This window comes from Aquarana catesbeiana, linkage group LG02 (genome assembly GCF_042186555.1).
Source record: "Aquarana catesbeiana isolate 2022-GZ linkage group LG02, ASM4218655v1, whole genome shotgun sequence".
In the NCBI taxonomy this organism is placed as follows: Eukaryota; Metazoa; Chordata; class Amphibia; order Anura; family Ranidae; genus Aquarana; species Aquarana catesbeiana.
Genome location: NC_133325.1, coordinates 697,154,755 through 697,176,906, shown reverse-complemented (window position 1 = coordinate 697,176,906; position 22,152 = coordinate 697,154,755). Strand labels below are relative to the sequence as shown.

The 22,152-nt window shown below is 42.1% G+C and overlaps 1 protein-coding gene across 3 annotated transcripts in view; it reads right to left on the bottom strand.

The window, feature by feature from the left end:
- The window catches only part of ABR (ABR activator of RhoGEF and GTPase), a 637,383-nt gene that overhangs the window by 348,436 nt on the left and 266,795 nt on the right, over positions 1 to 22,152 (bottom strand). The gene's annotated exons all lie outside the window — the stretch shown is intronic.

Sequence of the window (22,152 nt, the reverse complement as noted above, 5' to 3'; positions counted from 1 at the left end):
AGGTAAAAACATGTCCCATCTCATCTGCTACTAGAGGAACTATGACCATGTCTCCAAGTTAATACCCCTCCCATAATAGAGCCTTCAGCATCTGGGAGGTGCTTCATGATGTTGGGACACCTCCTCAAAACAGCAGCCAGGTGCTGATCGCTACTAGGTTCTGCTAGATCAGTTGTGTTCCAATTAAAGTTGTAGGGAATTGAGAAGGGGCAGAGACAGAGTATTAGAAACTCACTATGCTACCTGATGCCAGAAAAAAATGATAACAATATAGTTTAAAAATATTATTCTAAATCACTCTCAGGTTTATGTTTATATAGTCCCAGAATCCAGGAATCTCCATAAAGGGATAAGGTCCCTTTCACACAAGCCGGATCCATCCAATGATCCCCTGCTGAGCTGAGTGGGAGAATGACAGGTCCGTGTCAGCTCTACTCTATAGGAAGTAGAATGTAAACGGACCAGCTGTCTGTTTACACCCGGCTGTCCTCCAATCCGATCAGCTGGATATCTTTATGTTATCTTTTTTTTTTTGCTAATTATTACATGTACATCTATAGAGCCATCAATTCACTTTTCAGATTAACCACATTCAAAAAAATCTCTCTCTCTGCTGCTATCTAGTTTTGTTTTTTTTCCTTTACAAATGTCTTATCCCTCCTGTTGACCAGAAAGGCATTTCCTTTAAGCTCAGTTCACACCTGACCGATCCGATTCATGGGCGGAATCGCGGCAAATTGTGGGACGCTTGTGTGATTCCATTACTTCTTAATAGCGCTCCAGTCGCGCCATGTTTTCGCTGAGGTAAATCGGGCTGCAATCAAGGAAAATCAAAACATGCGACGCTGGCGCTCAAAAGAAGCTCCTGCTCCTTTTTGAGTGACAAACATTGCAATTTGCGTGATTGCAACGTGATTTATCGTGGCATGATTGGGGTGCCATCAAGAAGTAATGGCATTGCACAAGCATCCCGTAATATGTTGCGATTTGGAATCGCAGGCAAACTCGGGGTGATTCTGCCCACGATTCAGATCGCTCAGGTGTGAACGGAGCCGTAGAAATCAGCCTTGGGTTGACTATTACAGGTACTTGTATAGCACTGTCAGTTTACGCAGCACTTTTACATATGAGTTGTACATTCAGATCAATCCCTGCCCTCAAGGAGCTTACCATCTAAGGTCCCTAACTCACATTCATACATACAAATAACCTACCAGCATGTCTTGTGGAAAGAAAACCAGAGTACCCAGCGAAAACCCATGCAGGCCCAGGGAGAACATGCAAACTCCATGCATGTAGTGCCATGGACACAAGTCCATTTACATCCGGTGCTCCATAAAGGAAAATGGAGGGTCCAATCAGGTCTGGCTGAAGAAAGAACTACCGGACCCAATCAGGAGTCCTTGCTGTCAGAATACAAAGGCAAAACGAAGGACTCCTCCATCCACCTCACTTGTGTGGATGGGAGAATCCATTTGTTATCTTCACAAACCATCTGTGGCCAGCTTTAGGCCAAACACCAGAGGCACTGCCAAGGCACTGAAAAAAAACTCTAAACATAGCATAGTAAGTTTTGATAGCAGATCAAAACTTACAAAGAAAGCACTGTGGTCTGTACAGAACTTGAATACAGTCATTGCATTAAAGTCCTGTATATGTCCTAGAGCTCCATCCGTTAATGAGGGGGTAGTGTCCTCTATGCTGGTCTACACTGCTCTCTGTCTCTAAATTCATGATTTGGTGATGGAAGAGGAAAGCGGTACAATACAGACACATGTACAAGTTACACAACTGGTCACGCTAGCAAGGATCTCTCATACACTGTATGGACCTCACTTATGCTAACCACACATTATTTTTCAGGGCACATAATTTTTCTATTACATTGTATGGGGCAGTAGGGTGTGGCACGACTACCACTGTTCATTCTTTATTGAAGTAGATCAGTGGTTCTCAACCTCAAGTACCCCTAACAAGTCAAGTTTTCAGGATTTCCTTCACCTTGCAGAGGTGTTTTAAAACAATGTCAATCATTTGGTATTTATGGCAGCTATTTTATGAAGGGAAATTCCTAAAACATGACCCGTTGGAGGTACTTAAGGCATACATTTTACAATTTTCTTTTAGATTTACCAAAACTATATAATATGAGGTCAAACCAAAACACTTTCAATTTGTGTGCAATCAGGCAGTCCCTTGTACTACATAGTTGCAGGTATATCTAAAGAAAATTGAAGAAGAAAATTGTATAATGTATGGCTAGTCTAAGGACTTACAGTAGGTTGGGAACCACTGGCATAGATGAACAGAAAACAGGAAGCAGATTTCCAAGCCATCTGATCTCTAGCTGTCATGTACTAATCTCCTATGCAAACATCATACATACGTGGTGTGATTGTCACATGACCGGCTGCATTATGCATCAGTATCTTTGATTGTATGGTGTTAAAGGATGAGAAAACCTTGCAGTGCGTCTCACTGGATTTCACCACCCACTGTGGTAAATTTCTACATGTAACTATATGCAAGTGATCACATCACGCAGATTACACTGCCTTGTCTATACAAGACTAGTACATTTTTTTTCTGCATCTATAGCAGCTTGTTAAACTTGCACCTGTGGCCAGAGACAATATCAAAAATAATGTTTCCTTCCTTCTGTAGCTCAGTGCATGCACTGGACAAGGCCATTACTCACAATGATGTGTCCCAGTGAATAAATAGTAGGTGCCGAGAAAGCAGGAACATTGTGCCAGCTTAGGTAAACTACCATCTGTGATCATCTCCAATTAGAATTTGTTGATGCGCATGGGATTTCCAAATCAGAAGGAGAAATAAAGGAAAAATAAGCTGAGAGAGGTATGTAGGCCACTACTCCCTTTCCAGAAAAATGCTATCTGCCTGGCTGACCCAGAACAATCAAGTCAGACATCCTGATATAGATGTCTGTGAGGCACTCACAACGTACAATAACATTGAGGTGTTTTCTTTAAAGTTGGGGAATCTTGACAACTGTGTTTATTTAAAGTGGAGTTCCACCCACTTTTACAACTCTTCAGCATCCCTCACTAAACTGTGCACTGTAAACAAATTGGATATTTTAAAAAAATTTTCTCAGCACCTACTGTATATCTGCTGTATTCATTTTTCACTTCCTCCTCCCTGGCCGCTGCCCATCGCATCATTTCCTGTTTGCAATGCATTCTGGGAAGGGGCGGCAACTTCCTCTGAAACTGCCGTTGCTATGGAAACCTGACCTGAAACCTATTACACTGCTTGTGCTGTACTGAGCATGTGCGAGATCTGCAAGGATGAGATCCAGGAAGAAATACAGTCTGGCTTCAGATGCCCACACTTAAGATGGCCAAGGCCTGCTGTAAGTTTATAAAATAACAAACTACTGCTATAAACTAACAAAACAGACCTTAGTTTACAGACTAACTTTACTAGAATACATTAAGTCTGTGTATTATAGGGGTATTTTTATTTAAAAAGTATAATTTCGGCTGGAACACCACTTTAAGGCTGGAGTTCAGATTTAATTCCATTGTTTCTTCCATGAAGATCTGTGTGATGCTCAGATTTGGAAAACAAAGCAATCGTGATTTATGATTTAAATGATTCTCCACAGGCTGGGTAAAACTGTACGAACAGGTTCAAATAAAATTACAACTCTTCAGCATCCCTCACTAAACTTTGCACTGTAAATGATTTGGATATTTTTTTATTTTTTTTCTCAGCACTTACTGTATATCTGCTGTATTCATTTTTCACTTCCTCCTCCCTGGCCGCGGCCCATCGCATCATTTCCTGTTTGCAATGCCTTATGGGAAGGGGCGGCAACTTCCTCTGACACTGCCGTTGCTATGGAAACCTGACCTGAAACCTATTACACTGCTTGTGCTGCACTGAGCATGTGCGAGATCTGCAAGGATGAGATCCAGGAAGAAATACAGTCTGGCTTCAGATGGCCACGGCCTGCTGTAAGTTTATAAAATAACAAACTACTGCTATAAACTAACAAAACAGACCTTAGTTTACAGACTAACTTTACTAGAATACATTAAGCTTGTGTATTATAGGGGTATTTTTATTTAAAAAGTATAATTTTGGCCGGAACACCACTTTAAAGGGGCTCTTGATCCATTAAAATAACTTTTTCTCTCACCCTTCCTCTTACAAAACTAGAAAAGTGTCCTATTTTTCGGAAATGTTTTGTATTTTTTTCTGATCACATCAGCACTTCCTGCTGCCTCGTCTAGGCAAGAATGACGTTTTTGGACTCCCGCTGCGTCTTTGGACATGTGCCATGTGAGTATGTGCAATCATGGCACGACTCTCTGCCAGGTATTTGAGAAGTGGCAGACACCTGCAGAATGTCTAAGCACACGCGGGGGATTCACACACATGCACAAACATGCTGCAGGGTTCTACAAGGTTCCAGATATGGCCCGGTTCACACTTGTGCGATGCGAGAACACCGCAAATCCACTGCGGGTTCCCGCATCGCACCGGCTCACATGTCAGTTCATACTGCCATATGCGAATCGCTGGGGAGTGTCAATACATTGTTAACGATACCCCCAGTTCAGCTTGCATATCGCACTGCAAACTGACAGTTCGGACATGAATCGGATCGCATATGTGTGAACATACATGCGATCCGATTCTGGTCCGAACAGAAAAAAGGGTCCTGTGCGTGTTTGGACCGAATACGATGCGATATCAGCCATACTATCTGTATGGCTGATATCGCACCGCACAGACATCGCATGAACAGCAGTGCGCTGCAAATTACATGCGATGTCTGGCATCGTACAAGTGTGAACCGGGCCTATCAGTGCAGGAGTCCCCCACATGTGTGCAGACAGGCTGCGGGTCTCTGCCAGAGACATGTGGCTCATCTCTGCATGCGCAGGATAATTACAGACGGCAACGTGGAAGGGAAGCAACTAGAGCAGACTTTCCTCGGGGTGAAGTTCCTCTTTAAAGTGAATGTGTGTCCAGACTGTGGACATTAAACTACATACTATTAACTAGGAAACAGCTTAAAAACAGGTCCTTACTCTCCTTTCTAGCTGTTTTAATGACTTGAGCTAAAGAAGATTTTACCCCCTTCACAACCAGGGCGTTTTTTTTTATTATTTAGCACTGTGCTACACAAACTGGTAATTGCTTTGTCATGCAATGCTGTATGCAAATTAAATTTATATCATTTTTTTCTCAAAAATTGAGTTTTCTTTTGATGGTATTTGACAGCTGAAGTGTAAACTAAGTCCCAGCAATTAGAGCTGTCAAAAAAAAAAAAAGCAGCTGGGCGATGTTTATCAACAACATTGCTCAGCCGCTAAAAGAGATAGATAAAAAGAAACATTGGGGTTTATTTACTAAAGGCAAATCCACTTTGCACTACACGTGCACGTGGAAGTGCAGCCGCTGTAGATCTGAGGGGGACATGCAAGAAAAATAAAAAACAGCATTTTTGCTTGTACATGATTGGATGATAAAATCAGCAGAGCTTCCACTCATTTCAGATCTTCCCTTCAGATCTAAAGCGACTGCACTTCCAAGTGAACTTCCAAGTGCACTTGTAGTGCAAAGTGGATTTGTCTTTAGTAAATCAACCCCATTGTTTCTTTTGGTTTATACATCTACAGATCAAGGAGATGAACTTCGATCTGCAGGTGAAGTCAGTTTAAAGCAACCTGTCAAGTGTTTCTCTGTTCAACCCCTTATTAACCCTTAATTTACGCTAATCAGCCTCAACCCCTTGTTCGCCTGCTGATTTTTTTTGTTCGCTTCAATTTATAAACTATTAATAATTAAACCTTTTTTTGTTTGCTTTGTTCACTAATATTTTTACAACTTTAACATATATTTACACATTTCACATTGAAAAAAGCGCACAATGTAAAAAAAACAAACACATTTATTTCAATTGTAAATAACTTTCCAATGCTTTGTACCATTGCTGACAACTGAAGAAGTGTACACAAAACAGTTTCAGTAGGTATCAGTAATTGATATCAGCAAGTACTAAAAAAAAAAAAAAAACAGAAATTACAGATTTTTTTCTTTTTTTACTTTCTGCTATGAAACATATCAAATAAAATTAAAAAAAAACCCAATAAGTGTACATTTATTTGTGTGAAATTATACGTGTGAACAAACTATAGTGGAATTTTTACTTTTTTTTTACTTGTAATGGTGGTCATGAGCAACTTATAGTGGGACTGTGATAGTGCGGTGACACTATCTGACACTATCTGATGCTGGGTGGGAACTGACTGACATCACCAGTACAGTGATCAGTGATAATACTATACACGGTCACTGTACCAATGATACTGACTGGGGAGGGGTTAAAGTGGTTCTAAAGGCCGAAGTTTTTTTTTTTTTTTATCTTAATGCATTCTATGCATTAAGATAGAAAAAAAACACCTGTGTGTAGCAGCCCTCCCAGCCCCCCTAATACTTACCTGAGCCCTATCTCTATCCAGCGATGTTGCACGAGAGACTCAGCTGTCCAGAATCTCCTTCCTGATGAGACACAGCAGTGGGCACAATTGGCCAGTCAGTGAGCCAATGAGGAGAGAGAGGGGGCGGGGCAGGGCCAAGCCACGGCTCCGTGTCTGAATGGACGCACAGAGCAGCAGCTTGGCTCAGCAGGAAGGAGGAGGAGCCAGGAGTGCTGGTGAGGGACCCAAGAAGAGGGGGATCGGGGCTGCTCTGTGCAAAACCACTGCACAGAGCAGGTAAGTATGACATGTTTGCTATTTTTAAAGAAAAAAACAAAAAAACAAGACTTTAGTATCACTTTAACATCTCGGAGTTATCAAGGGGTTAAGCGTGCGTGCCTAACAAGTGTTAATGTGTGCATTATGTGCTGATTTTTTACTAAAAATTATTTGTTCCTTTGCCTGCTTTACAAGGAGAAGAAACAAAGAGATTGTTCCCTCTGTACAGAGCCCTGTGTTGTTTGCCAACACAGGGCTCTGGGCTGTGATTGGACACAAGTGAAGGAAGGCTAGTTTCAAAATGCTTTTTCAGCTTGTTCACAATATGTAAAAACTTTATTGTGCATGATTTGAGACAGAGGCTCCATTTGAAGCTCCTAATATTCAACTGAATATCCACCACTATATAACAGGAGATGTACGCCGAATTCTAAGTCATATTATCAGTCTTGGCTTTATATCAGATATTCATGCACTTTGTAACAGTGTGAGTATCCAGCCCATGTAGAATGTTCTGTAACAGAAATTCACACTATTCATAGGTCAGTGTTTCCTCCAAGTACCAACAAATCTCTGAAGACTTTACAATTACAAACTTTTTGAACAGTAACATACAGTACATGAATTTTGTAAAAGAGAAGTGTGTTTAAGACTAAGAAACTGAATGCCATTTAAAAGGGAAGTTCTGAAATAGCATGTGAGAACACAGTATTTTGCGGGAGGATGGGTAATCGTGTTTGGTATTATTCTTAAAGGAAATACATAGGGCAGAAATTTTTTTTTTTTTTTTTTTTTTTTTTTGCTGTACAACTCATTATATTCCGAAATGTATAAAGTGCCAGAATACACCGATCAGCCAGAACTTTTGATGACCCACCTAATATTTAGTAGTTTCCCTTTAGCTGCTAATACAGCCCTGACCCCTTAAGACCGACTCCACTAGACCTCTGAAGGTATGCTGTGGTATCTGACACCAAACTGTCAGTAGCAGATCCTTAAAAGTGTTACTAAAGCCTCTGGCTTTTTTCAGTTTTTTCAATTAACCACTTTCTGTCTGCCCCATAGAAGTTTTATTGCTACAGGGTGGATCTCCTGTGCAGAATCACGTGTATATATACGCAATTCTGCCCTTCAGCCTGCAGGGGGCATACACATGCCCCCCTGGCAAGCCACTTCTGCTGTAAATATTCACATATAGTGTGTTTCCAAGTAGCGGGGAATCTGAACTATCCATGCACGGATTACTCAGCTGCAGCTTTAGCTTGAGAGCCACTTTACATACACTCACGGGTATGTCCTTACACGCGAGTGTATGTAAAGTGAGTGTACTTAAAGCGGGTTATGCCTGTACTTTGTAAACACTACAACATTTGCGTAAACCAATCAATTTACGCTTATTGGGATTTTTTTTTACCAAAAACATGTAGCAGAATACATATTTGCCTAAATGTATGAAGAAATTTGTTTTTTACTTTTTTTTATTGGTTATGTTTTAAAGCAATAAGTAAAAAAAATAATTTCTTCCAAAAGAAAGCTCTGTTTGTGGGGAACATTTTTTTTGGTACAGTGTTGCAGGACCACGCAATTGCCAGTTAAAATAATGCAGTGCTATAAACGTAAAAAATGGCATTACCAACTCTGTGCAATGGTTTTGCACAGAGTAGCCCCTTCTCCCCCTCTTCAGCGGGTGCCCCAATGGAAAGCCGCTTTCCATGGGGGGCACCAGTGCATACTCGCTCCTGAGTCCCGCAGCTGCCTGCGTCCATTGACACAGACAGCGGGACTTTGGTCCACCCCCTGCTCCAGTGTCACAGCTTTTGATTGACAGCAGCTGCTACCAATCTGTCCAATGTCGTCCACGTTGCTGGATCAGATCGGGTTCAAGAAAAAAAGGGGGACTGAAGGAGAGCTGCAGCACAAAAGGTTTTTCAGCCTAATCCGTAGAATGCATTATGGTGAAAAACATTAAGGCTTTAGAAACACTAAGCCCTGTAAGTTGTGAGGTGAGGCCTTCATAGATGGGACTTGTTTTTCCAGCACATCCCGCACATACTCATTTGTACTGAGATCTGGAGAAATTAGGTCATTGTTATGTTCCTCAAACCATTCTTGAATCATTTTTCAGTGTGGCAGGGTGCATCATCTTGTTGCAAGAGGGCACTATCAGAAAATATTGTTTCCATGAAGGGATGTACTAGGTCAGCAACAATGATTAGGTAGGTGGCACATTTAAAGTAACATCCATGTGAATGACAGGACGCAAGGTTTCCCAGCAGAACATTGCCCAAGGGTCACACTGCCTCTGCCAGCTTGCCTTCTTCCCATACTGCATCCTGGTTCCATCTCTTACCCAGGTACGCAACACACATGCACCTGGCCATCCACATGATATAAAAGACCACACGATTCATCAGACCAGGCCATCTTCCATTGCTTTGTGGTCCAGTTCTGATGCTCACGTTATAGGCAAAAAAAGTGAAAATATATAAATATTTTTTTTTCTTGGAGCCTGTAAAGCATTGCACCCATGATCAGCAGATCGGGGGTGTCATGCAGGACTCCTGCAGACTTGTCAGTGTATCTGTGTGCTCAGACCTCTTATGGGCAGGCAGATACAAACTGACAGGCAGAAAGAATAAACTACTAAAGTGCTCAACAGTCCCACGGTAGCTCATTGAAACTACAAGCAGACAGCAGCAGGCTTTTGGTACTTGTACATAGTTACATAGTAGGTGAGGTTGAAAAGACACAAGTCCATCAAGTCCAACCTATGTGTGTTATATGTCAGTATTACATTATATATCCCTGTATGTTGCGGTCATTCAGGTGCTTATCTAATAGTTTTTTGAAATTATCAATGCCACCCGCTGAGACCACCGCCTGTGGAAGGGAATTCCACATCCTTGCCGCTCTTACAGTAAAGAACCCTCAATGTAGTTTAAGGTTAAACCTCTTTTCTTCTAATTTTAATGAGTGGCTACTTGTCTTGTTAAACTCCCTTCTGCAAAAACATTTTTTCCCTATTGTGGGGTCACCAGTCCGGTATTTGTAAATTGAAATCATATCCCCTTTCAAGTGGCTCTTCTGCAGAGAGAATAATTTCAGTGCTCGCAACCTTTCTTCATAACCAATATCCTCCAGACCCTTTATTAGCTTTGTTGCCCTTCTTTGTACTCGTTCCATTTCCAGTACATCCTTCCCGAGGACTGGTGCCAAGAAATGGACAGCATACTCCAGGTGCGGCCGGACCAGAGTCTTGTAGAGTGGGAGAATTATCGTTTTATCTCTGGAGTTGATCCCCTTTTTAATGCATGCCAATATTCTGTTTGCTTTGTTAGCAGCAGCTTGGCATTGCATGTCATTGCTGAGCCTATCATCTAGTAGGACCCCCAGGTCCTTTTCCATCCTAGATTCCCCCAGAAGTTCTCCCCCTAGTGTATAGATTGCATTCATATTTTTGCCACCTAAATGCATTATTTTACATTTTTCTACATTAAACCTCATTTGCCATGTAGTTGCCCACCCCATTAATTTGTTCAGATCTTCTTGCAAGGTTTCCACATCCTGCGGAGAAGTTATTGCCCTGCTTAGCTTAGTATAGTCCACAAATACAGGAGATTGAACTGTTTACTGCATCCTTCAGATCGTTTATTAACAAATTAATTAAGATTGGTCCCAGCACAGAACCCTGTCGGACCCCACTACCCACCCCTGACAATTCCGAGCATTCCCCATTTATCACCACTCTCTGAACTCACCCTTGTAGTCAGTTATCAGTCCATGTACTCACCCTATAGTCCATGCCAACAGACCTTATTTTGTACAGTACACGTTTATGGGGAACTGTTTCAAATGCTTTTGCAAAATCCAGATACACCACGTCTACGGGCCTTCCTTTATCTAGATGGCAACTCATCTCCTCATAGAAGTTTAATAGATTGGTTTGGCAAGAAAGATTCTTCATGAATCCATGCTGATTACTGCTAACAATACCATTCTCATTACTAAAATATTGTATATAGTCCCTTATCATCCCCTCCAAGAGCTTGCATACTATTGATGTTAGGCTAACTGGTCTGTAATTCCCAGGGATGTATTTTGGGCACTTTTTTAATATTGGTGCTACATTGGCTTTTCTCCAATCCGCTGGTACCATTCCAGTCAGTAGACTGTCAGTAAAAATTAGGAACAATGATCTGGCAATTACTTGACTGAGTTCCTTAAGTACCCTCGGGTACAAGCCATCCGGTCCTGATGATTAATGTCAAGTTTTCCAAGTCTAATTCTTTTTTTGTTTTAACAAAACAAAGGTGCTTTATTGTCAAAACTAATAAGACAGAGCATACAGATTAGCTTAAAACAAAACCTTACAAAATGCTTGGATACCATACAGAATCCAAGTCTAATTCTAATTCTGTCCTCTGTTAACCATGGAGGTGCTTCCTGTGATGTGTCGCGAGGATAAACACTGCAGTTTTGGTTACTGAAGCCCCCCGATTCCCTTGTGAAGATTGAGGAGAAGAATAAATTCAATACCTTCAACGTCTCCCCATCCTTTGTAACCAGATGTCCTTCCTCATTCTTTATGGGGCCAATATGGTCTGTCCTCGCTTTTTTTACTGTTTACATACTTAAAGAATTTCTTGGAATTATTTTTGCTCTTCTCCACTATGTGTCTTTCGTGTTCTATCTTAGCTACCCTAATTGCACCCTTACATTTCTTGTTGCATTCTTTATAAAGTCTGAATGCTGATATTAATCCCTCAACCTTGTATTTTTTGAAGGCCTTTTCTTTTGCTTTTATATGCATTTTTACATTGGCGTTAAGCCATCCAGGACTTTTGTTCGCTCTTTTAAATTTATTACCCAATGGGATGCACTGGCTAATGCCCTTATTTAATATTCTCCTAAAGCGAACCAATCTCTCCTCCGTGTTCTTTGTTTCGAAGATAAGATTTTTTTCCCAATTTATGCCTTCTAGCAAGATTTGTAGTTTAGGGAAGTTGGCTCTTTTGAAATTCAGTGTCTTTGTCTTTTATGTTTCCCATTTGTGTGATTTATACTGAAGCCAATTGACCTGTTTCCTAAATTGCCCCGTATTTCCACATCCGTGATCAGGTCTGTATTGTTGGTAATCAGTAGATCCAGTAACGCTTTATTTCTAGTTGGTGCGTCTCTACCATCTGACCCATGAAATTGTCCTGCAAGACATTTAGGAACTGGCGAGCCTTAGATGAATGCGTGGTTCCCTCCACCCAGTCTATGTCTGGTTAATTAAAATCCCCCATTATGACAGCACTTTCCATTCTTGCTGCTAATCCAAATTGTGATAGGGATCTGTCTCCCCTTCCTCCCTCAGGTTAGGGGGCCTATAGCATACTCCCAGTATTATTTTCCCCTTAGCTTCATCCCTTTGGAGCTCTACCCATAAGGATTCCACCTCCTCCCTAGCTCCCTTATTGATGTAATCTCTCACATTCATTTGTACTTTTGTAGTGCACTTAACATTATTTTCAAACAGCTCGCTGTCACTGGGGAGGAGGGGGAGAGGCTGCAGCTGCTGAAACATGTTACATGTTCCAAAAGGTGAACTTATTTAAGGGTTCCAAGAATCTACCCTGCTGCTTATTGAACACAGGCAGTTGTGCACTTGACACGGGTAACATTCAGATCACACTTTCTCAGTATTTTCTCAATAAAAACAAAGTGTTCTCTGATTGGATGAAGTAGAAACTGTGATGTCACCTCCCTATCTGATCCAATCATTCATCGAGAGAACACAAGCGAGCAACTTCCTGTGTTCACTAGGCAGCAGGAGGATCATAGTAGTACTGGAGCCTACTACAGTGGTTTCCAGCTTCCATGGGGATCGCACAAGCATGGCAGATTTTTTTAAATTTATTTCAGGTACTTGTATAGGGCTGTCAATTTATGCAGCACTTTACATATACATTGTACATTCACATCAGTCCCTGCCCTCAAGGAGCTTGCAGTCTAAGGTCCCTAACTCACATTCATATCTACACATACTAGGGCCTATTTAGACAGGAGCCAATTAACATACAAGTATGTCTTTGGAATGTGGGAGGAAACCAGATTACCAGGAGGAAACCCACGCAGGCACAGGGAGAACATGCAAACTCCAGGCAGGTAGTGTCGTGGTTGGGATTCAAACAAGCGATCCTTTTCCTGCTAGGTGAATGTGCTAACCACTACACCACTGTGCTGCCCATATCCATACTTGCATAAAATTCAGATTTAAATTTAAAGCTTTCGTTAAAAACCGCATAGTCATCCTGCCAAAATTACAAGAGGAAATGACTGCTTGAAAAGTGACATCACATCCCCCATAAACACACATACCTCCTGATTATACTAGAAAAATAAATATCTGTCTACAAATAGATGGGCACTGTGCCTGCTGATCTCATATTTATTTCTGTGGGAAAGGGGAAGCGTAATAAAAAAAAAACCCATGAAAACCAAATCAGAGCTTGCGCTGTAGACTAGTAGGATCTGCACTGTTACCTAAAGTAGCTGATGGCTTTATGGATATGTATGTTACAGTGCGTATTTACACAGACCTGTGCTCTAGATTATTTAGAAAGCACACCGCCCCTTTATTATTTAAAGAGGCAACGATACAGAGCCAGATCGGAATACTTTATTCTTTCTTTTTATTTCCGTTTTGATGTTTCTACTGTGTCTATTATTATGGATAAAGCACAGTAAAAGGACATCACATCTGCTTTTCCACTCGCCAAACAGGAACATGATAAATATAAATTACATTGCTCCAATATCTATGGCTCTGGTCGAATACTTTCACAGAATGTTAGGTCTGACTGCAGAAGTTGCAATACCAAATTTTACCAGAAGGCGGCAATGCAGGTGTTAATCGGAAGTTACAGCCCCAGGTCTTGGCTAAACCCATTAGGGACAGAAAACACAAATAGGGAGAATTCTGGTTAACCCATTAGTGACCAGGGGTTATTGAACCCTACATGCCCATACCAAATTAAGCAGTGTCAGTGTGCGTCTGTTAACTTAAGCACGCTATAACTCATTTTCTCATCAAAATATTTTTTTTACATATTTTTTAAATAGGGCTGAAACAACTAATTTAAATAATTATGAAAATAGTTGTCACTATTTTTATAATTGATTAGTTGGTCTGCATACAGAATGCAGTATTTGTTTACATATCAGGAAATACAGTGCAGCACACATACAGCTCCGTACACCATCCATACATGTCAGTAAGTGCCCGAGACTTTGTGAATGTGTGAGGTGCAATGCCTCATGGGACATGTGGTCGTGGGCAGGAGAAGGAAATTTAAAAGGATATCTAAAGTCTCTTTTTTTTTTTTAAACAAACATGTCATACTCACCTCCTCTGTGCAGTTGTTTATGCACAGAGTGGTCCCGATCCTTCTAATCTGGGGTCCCTCAGTGGCGCCCCTGGCACCTCCTCTTCTCAAGTGCCCTCCGATGGAGAGCCAAATTCCATAGAGGCACCCGTGCGGGCATGCTACAGTGTCCTGGAGCCAATGGCTGCGCTGCTATCAATCTATCCAATCAAGACCCAAGACATCAGCTGGAGTTGGTGTGCTTGTCCCAGTCACTGGATAGACTAAGTTCAGGTAAGTAAAAAGGGGGCTCTGGGGGCTGCTGCACCACAGGAGGTTTTAAATGCATAAAGGGGAAAAACCACAAGGGTTTACAACCCCTTTAAAGTGGTTCTAAAGGCAGAAGGTTTTTTAATGTATTCCACGCATTAAGGTGAAAAACCTTCTGGGAGCAGCTCCCCCTCCACATTCTTACCTTACCTTATCTTGGTCCAGTAATGTGCATGAGAGCAGCGGCTCTCCCAGGTCTCTCTCTCCTCATAGGCTCACAGCCAGTGGGGGTCGGGGGCCAAGCCGTGCTGTGTGTGAATAGACAATGTCCAATCACAGGAGCATGCTCAGGAGTGTGCTTGCTGGAGTGCCGCCATAGCAAGAGGCTATCTATTTGGGGCACTCGGCAGTGGGGATGAGCGTACAGTGCTGGCGGGGGACCCAAAAAGAGGATCGTGGTTCTGTGCAAAACCATTGCAGAGCAGTTAAGTATAACATGTTTGAGTGTTTTTTTTTTTTTTTTATATTTGTACCTTTAGAATCACTTTAAGTGAGGAAATGAGTTAAGCGTCCTAAGGGACGGACTGCTGACACCACTGACACTGCCATACCTTCTACATTTTAAAGCGCTGTTTTTTTCTCCATAAATGTGAGTGTTTTTATCTTCAATAAATGAGCTTTAAGCCTTTTATGCAGTATTACGCTATGTACTCTCACGTTTTTTCCATATATACTCTGGATGCCTGAGTGGATTTGTCCCCTTTGCCATATATATCCTTGCAAGCACCTGGGTCACCTGGATTAGCGTATATGTTATACAGACACCACCGTGGATCCCCACGTTTACAAGCTTGATTGACTCAGTGGGTGTACACCCATCTGAGTCCAATCTTTCCGGTAAGCCCCCAGTTTGAGCGGTGGTGGATCTTCTATCAACACTTTTAATGTTTTCTTCACTCTTTGGTGTTATACACCTCTCAGGACTTTCACTTTTTATGGATTAATTTATTTATAACATAATTACAAGTGTGTCACAAAACATTTCTTGTATCACGGACACAATTTGTATGATTTAAAAAGTTTATTGTATAATTTTATATACCTATGCACTGATCCACATCATTCATTGCAAGATATGAATAATGGTATTTACTATGTTTTTGCTTGTTAGCGCTGCACTTTTCTTTATATAAGTTTGCTCACAGGATTAGATCACTTGTATGTGCTAGCTGCTTACACACACTTGTTCTGGACAGCGCGATATTTTCACATATTTTTATCTACTTGATATGCAAACTTTAACAATAACCTTATGGCTAATCTGCCTGGTTTTGCAGCTAAAAAGTCAAAATATGACTATGACTAGGATCATGAAAGATGTGGGGTACGGAGGATACAAGATGGGAACAAGTTCTGCAGTGTGCATAGCGACAGTCAGTATGGCAAGACTGCATGTAACACTGGATGTGCCTGGTCACTGTGTACACTGCACACATTTGACGTAGTCCTTGTACCCACAAAACACTAATAACAGTGGTGAAAAAATAAATTCCCCGGCATCAGTGTGAGGAAAAAATGGGGGCAGTTGATGGTGGGGACAGGCTGTACACAGAAGGGGTAGTTGTTGGTGGGGACAGGCTGTACACAGAAGGGGTAGTTGTTGGTGGGGACAGGCTGTACACAGAAGGGGCAGTTGATGGTGGGGACAGGCTGTACACAGAAGGAACTGTTGATGGTGGGGACAGGCTGTACACAGAAGGGACACAGCTGATGGTGGGGACAGGCTGTACACAGAAGGGGTAGTTGATGGAGGGGACAGGTTGTACACAGAAGGGACAGTTGATGGTGAAAGAGGCAATAAGAGGGGTGCAGTTGATGGTGGGAACAGACCGTATAAAGGAGGGGTGGTGGATGGTGGGAACAGGTGATCCAGAGGGGGCAGTTGATGGTGGGAACAGGTGATCCAGAGGGGGCAGTTGATGGTGGGAACAGGTGGTCCAGAGGGGGTAGTTGATGGTGGGGCAAGTGGTCCAGAGGGGGCAGTTGATGGTGGGCAAGTGGTCCAGAGGGGGCAGTTGATGGTGGGCAAGTGGTCCAGAGGGGGCAGTTGATGGTGGGCAAGTGGTCCAGAGGGGCTTCCTCTTCTTCCCAAGTCTCAGTTGTCCCTCATTTGAAGGGGAGATTGTGATGTTCATCTTCCCCTCATCTAATCATGGAGGTGCCGGACATTCAGGGGGTGAATGAAAGTCGCATTTGTACATAATGTTGCATCCTAGACACATGGGACACGCATCATTAACGAGGATTTATTTTCCTGTTTCAATACGTTATTATAAAAGCATTTTTAGTACAGTGAGCGCAATTCCAATGAAAATGGGTACATATACCAGAATCAAGGCCCACCACAATGCCAATCTAGGGCTAAGAATTGTGGATTTTATTTTACACCGCACATGCAAAGTTTTGGCTGGAGTTCAGTTCTGACTTATTAACATCCATTCATCAGCAATAATGTAAAAACCTTGTATGCTTATCAAAAAGACAATCACATAGCCAGACATTTCAGCAGAAATGTTGAAATAATAGTAAGGTTTAATAGTTTGATTCAACTATCCAGTTTTGCCTCCTATCAGGAATGTTGTGGTTTGCTGCCACCTTGTGGTCTCATTAGCATATTGCACTAAGGATTCAAGCCAGAAATAGCTCGCCTCTAGCGGTGTGGGCACAGTGTTGCCGTTGCTTTGGTAACAGTATAATGACACTCGCAAACTGATTGCATTTACAAAGTAATCATTGCACAGTTCTTCTTCTTTATCATTACTAAGAAGGAACCATGGCAACAAGACACTGGGGGAAAGTTATAGGAGAGATGCAGCTTTCTACCCCTATCTCTACATTCTAATCCCTTAATAGGCAGAAACTCCTCTTCCTTACTGTCTGTACCAAATCCACTGCAACCTATTATAGTAAAAAGTACTGTTTTCAGTATAGCACTAGTAGGACTAATACATAACACAGGCAAGTATGGATTACTACCATTCTTCATCATACACTCTATTACCAAAAGTATTGGGACGCCTGCCTTTACACGCACATAAAACTGTCATCCCAGTCTTATGCCCCATAGATTATCGGGTGAATGATCGCCCGTTTTTTATTGCATGCTAATCTCAGATCGAATCTGACGAGTTTACTAAAGTCAACAAAATTCCCGCATGACAGAAATAAAATTCGGAAGTGATGTCATGTGTTGTAATGCATTTGTATTGCATTTTCGAACGATAGCTGTACTGTTTGAACGAAAATCGTACGATCTGGCATTGTACGAAAAAAATTTTCGTGCATGTCCGATAGAATATCGGATGACCTGTCCTGATTGGCTCTCGAAAGCTCTGTACTAACGATCCGATTATCGCACGATCACTTCGAAAGCGGTATTTTCCATACGATTTTCTGATCGCGTGTACGGGGCTTAAGTCCGTAGGGTTCAATATTGAGCTGGCCCACCCTTTGCAACTATAACAGTTTCAACTCTTCTGGGAAGGCTGTCCACAAGGTTTAGGAGTGTGTCTATGGGAAGGTTTGACCATTCTTCCAGAAGCGCATTTGTGAGGTCAGGCACTGATGTGGACGAGAAGGCCTGGCTCGCAGTCTCTACTCTAATTCATCTTAAAGGTGTTCTATCGGGTTGAGGTCAGGACTCTGTGCAGGCCAGGCAAGTCCCTCCACCCCAGACTCGCTCATCCATGTCTTTATGGACCTTGCCTTGTTGCACTGGTCCAAATCATTTGGTGGAGGGGGGTTATGCTGTAGGATTGTTTTTCAGGGGTTGGGCTTTGCCCGAGTTCCAGTTAAGGCGTCAGCATACCAAGACATTTTGGACAATTTCATGCTTCCAACTTTGTGGGAACGGTTTGTGGATGGCCCCTTCCTGTTCCAACATAACTGCGCAATATATATATATATATGCGCGATTCAGGACTTCCACCCGCAGGGGGGCGCGTTCGTCGTCAGGCTGCTTCTGCTGTGATAATTCACAGCACAAGCCAATCTGCGAGTGCCAGACACTCAATGTCCTCTGTCACTCGCCGATCATCAGCAATACACAGAGAACTGAGATATGTCCATGTAAACAAGGCATATCTCAGCAGAGCAGGGACTAGAATCTATTACTTCCCCTAGTAAAAGCAGAACACAGTTAACACACAAACACCAGCTAGGCACACAGTTTACCCCTTCTAAGCCAGTGTCATTAGTATACAGTGACAGTGCATATTATTAGCACTGTTTACTGTATTAGTGTTACTGGTTCCAGGCAAAGTATCAAAAGTGTCAGTTAGTGTCAGAATGGCTGCCACAATATCACAGTCCCACTATAAGTCGTTGATTGCCCACATTACTAATATATATATATAAAAAAAAAAAAACATAAATATATTCCATTGTTTGTAGACGCTACAACGTTCAGGTAAACCAATCAATATACGCTTTTTTTTCCATCAAACACATGTAGCACAATACATATTGGCCTAAATTGATGAAGAAATTTGATTTTTTACACTTTTTATTGGATAGCAGAAAGTAAAAAATATTGTTTTTTTTTTTGGTTTTTTTTTTTATTGACTGTCTTTTTTGTTTATAGCGCAAATAATAAAAACCGCAGAGGTGATCAAATACCACCAAAAGAAAGCTCTATTTCTGGGTACAGTAAAGCACGACCACACAATTTTCAGTTAAAGTAATGCAGTGCCGTATCGCAAAAAATGGCCTAGTCATGAAGGGGGGTAAATCTTCTGCGGTCAAGTGGTTACACATTACCTTTCCATTTCTTTTCAACTTGCAGTACAGTCATTTTCTATAAAGTCAATGCAGTATGGCTCCCGGAGGCGCTCTATAGGCGGTTGGTGAGCAGAAATTTCCCAGAAAGGTCATTTCCTGCTTGTGTGAAGCTCTCTGCACTAGTGGGCCGTTCACACCAAAATGTGCTGTGGGAAACCTCAATTCTGCGCCCATTTCCCTCAGTGTGCTCAAAACACACTGGGTGAGCAATCTGCTGTAAATGCAATCCTGAGGAAATCCCAAACGTAGTGCATTTGTCTGCACCAGATGGCCCGGTACCGCAGTAACAGGCGATTCGGTTGCAGTGCCTTTTTAACAGTAGTGCATGTGCTACTTTCAGTGCGATCCAGTGCATATTATGTCTATTCAAATAAATGGGCTGAAAAATGTAATTGCACAGAAACGCAGAGCACATTCCTGTGTAATTCCATCATGAACTGTCAGAAAAATATAAGACAGGTTTTAGGTATCCTCTGCAAAAAGAATCACTTTTAGGGAAATACTCCCTAAGGGTTAAACTCGTCTAATAACCTGAAACGCACAGGGATGCAGTCCGTGTTCCAGTGCGATTCAGTGGGGTGCGATTTTCAGCCTATTCGTTTGAATGGGCTGAAATTGCATTGAATCGCACCAAAGGTAAGGCATGCACTATTTTTTAAAAACGCACCGCAAACTGATCGCATGGACATCTCCCTGCTCCCTCCTGTTACAAGTCATTTCTCTCCAGTCAGCATTTTCTTTGCCAGCACATTTTAAATGCATTTAACCATAAAAATTATTCATGAATACATAACTACATTAAATGGTGCCTGGTGTCTAGTTTTAAAAGAAACTTGTGCAGAAGAAAATCTGTAAACTACCATTGCTTACCTCCCTACGACCATGCTGGTTATTTTTAAGACATTAACCTAGAATATTAACTAGGGATACACTGATACCGGTAACAGTGCCAATACCAAGCATTTGCACGAGTATCGGTACTCGCGCAAATGCTCCAGACACCGAAACCGATACTTTGTGGTGCATTTTACCTGAATGCTAAAGAATAACATGCAATTTGCAAAAGAATTTGGTGTGATTCCTGTCTGAATTGCATGCGATTACACCCACTGCGTGTGTGTATGTAGAAAGGGAAAAATGGCATCCAGTAGGCAGTTTATTACAAAATCTTAGCACTCACAGTCAACGCTGTATCCTGGCCTAGACCGACAAGGCCCAGGCCTAGGGCAGCACTTTACAGGGGGGCAGCACGGAAAGAGTCCCCGCTGGCTTGCGCCCACACTGTTAGACTAGCGCCAGTCTTATGGGATGGACTGGGCTGAGAGGCAAATTAGCCGAGTTGACTGGGCTGAGAGGCAAATTAGCCGAGTTGAGTGGGCGGCCGGCATTCCGCAACTGTGGGGGGCGCCGCTTCTAATTTTGACTGTCCTCTCATCCTGGACCACAAACCTTCCTCACTGTGCTATGTTTTCTACTGCACCATTGTACATGGTTATATCTTCTTAGTCCTCTCCATAAAATTATCAGAAATATGTGCTGAAAGTAGAACTATAGGCAACACTTTTTTTTTTTTTTCATTTTGGACACAGTAAGGGAGGGTTATAGCCCCTGTCAGTTTATTTTTTACCATCCCTGTCCCATTGTAGAGATTTCCCTTCACTGCCCCATTGCCAAACGGAAAGTGAGAGGAAATCTATGCAAATTAAGGCCCTCAGAACTAGGGTCCCCACTCGAAAATTTCAGGGCAGGTCTTAAACAGCAAGGGGTGTGGCTTTGACAGGAAGGGGTGGGCCATATTTAAATTAGGGGGTACATGAGTTTAGTCAGGCCTAGGGCAGCACAAAACCTAAATACTCTACTGCTCACAGTACATATCTGGCCAAAATCTGTATAGGTGTCCCGGGCCTGCCGATGATAGCAAATCACAGTCACTGGAGGTGCTCACAGGGCTGGAAGACATGTAGAGGTGGTCCGCCCCCAAGCTGACATCACTTCCGCCCTACACCCACAGAGTCCCGCAACCTATCCTCCAGCCATGTGAGTACCTCCAGGGGCGGTGATTTGCTATCATCGGCAAGATCGAGACACCTATGTAGATTTTGCATTCGGCCAGACATGTACTAAGTTCTAAAATTTTTTTTTATAAACTGCCCATCAGATGGCACTTTTCCCTTTCTACACACACAAACACAGATAGAAGCGGTGGGGGAAATCCCACCGCATTCCTGTTCAAATTGCATGTAATTCTTTGCAGTGCAATTTGTATCAATTTTTTTGTATTGACGCAAATCGTCTAAAAAAAAAAAAAAAAAGGGTATTGGTGCAACCGTAAGATTAATAATGCCAACAATGAGGTCAGAACCTTGATCTGCATACGTATTCTGGATCACAAAATCAAAGCTGGAAAGACAGCCAAGTAACTAGAATTCTCCGAAACCAAGTTTTAAGTGGAACTGAACAAAAAAGTGAAGATACACTATGTTATAAAGAACACATAGAAAGGTTGTGTCCAAGCAGTATGCTGAAAAATGTAACTTTTTTTTTATTCCTCCTAAAAAAATATATCGGTACACTTTCTGGTCTGTGGCTGTCTAGTCACTCCTGTACTGTAGCCTCATCGTATATCTGCTGTGTGAAATCTAAGGCACTGCTTTCTCTGATTGCTAGTCTAAGGAGATTTGGTGATGTTGATCACTGCTGTTCTTGTTTGAGGATCTGGCATGAGAAAACAAAGCCCTGCCTCTACCAAGATGGCCGCCTCCACACAGAGACCCAGACCACAACTACAAGCCCTTTCACCCCTGCCAGCCTGCAGAGCTTCTTAGGATCAATTCCTCTTTGCTCCTGTGGGTAGATTTAAGGGAACTGAGACGAAAAGACAATTTCCTAATTTAGCCATTTCTACGTGGATCCAGCGATGATCCCATATCTTAGCGGTACCCCCAGACACTACAGAA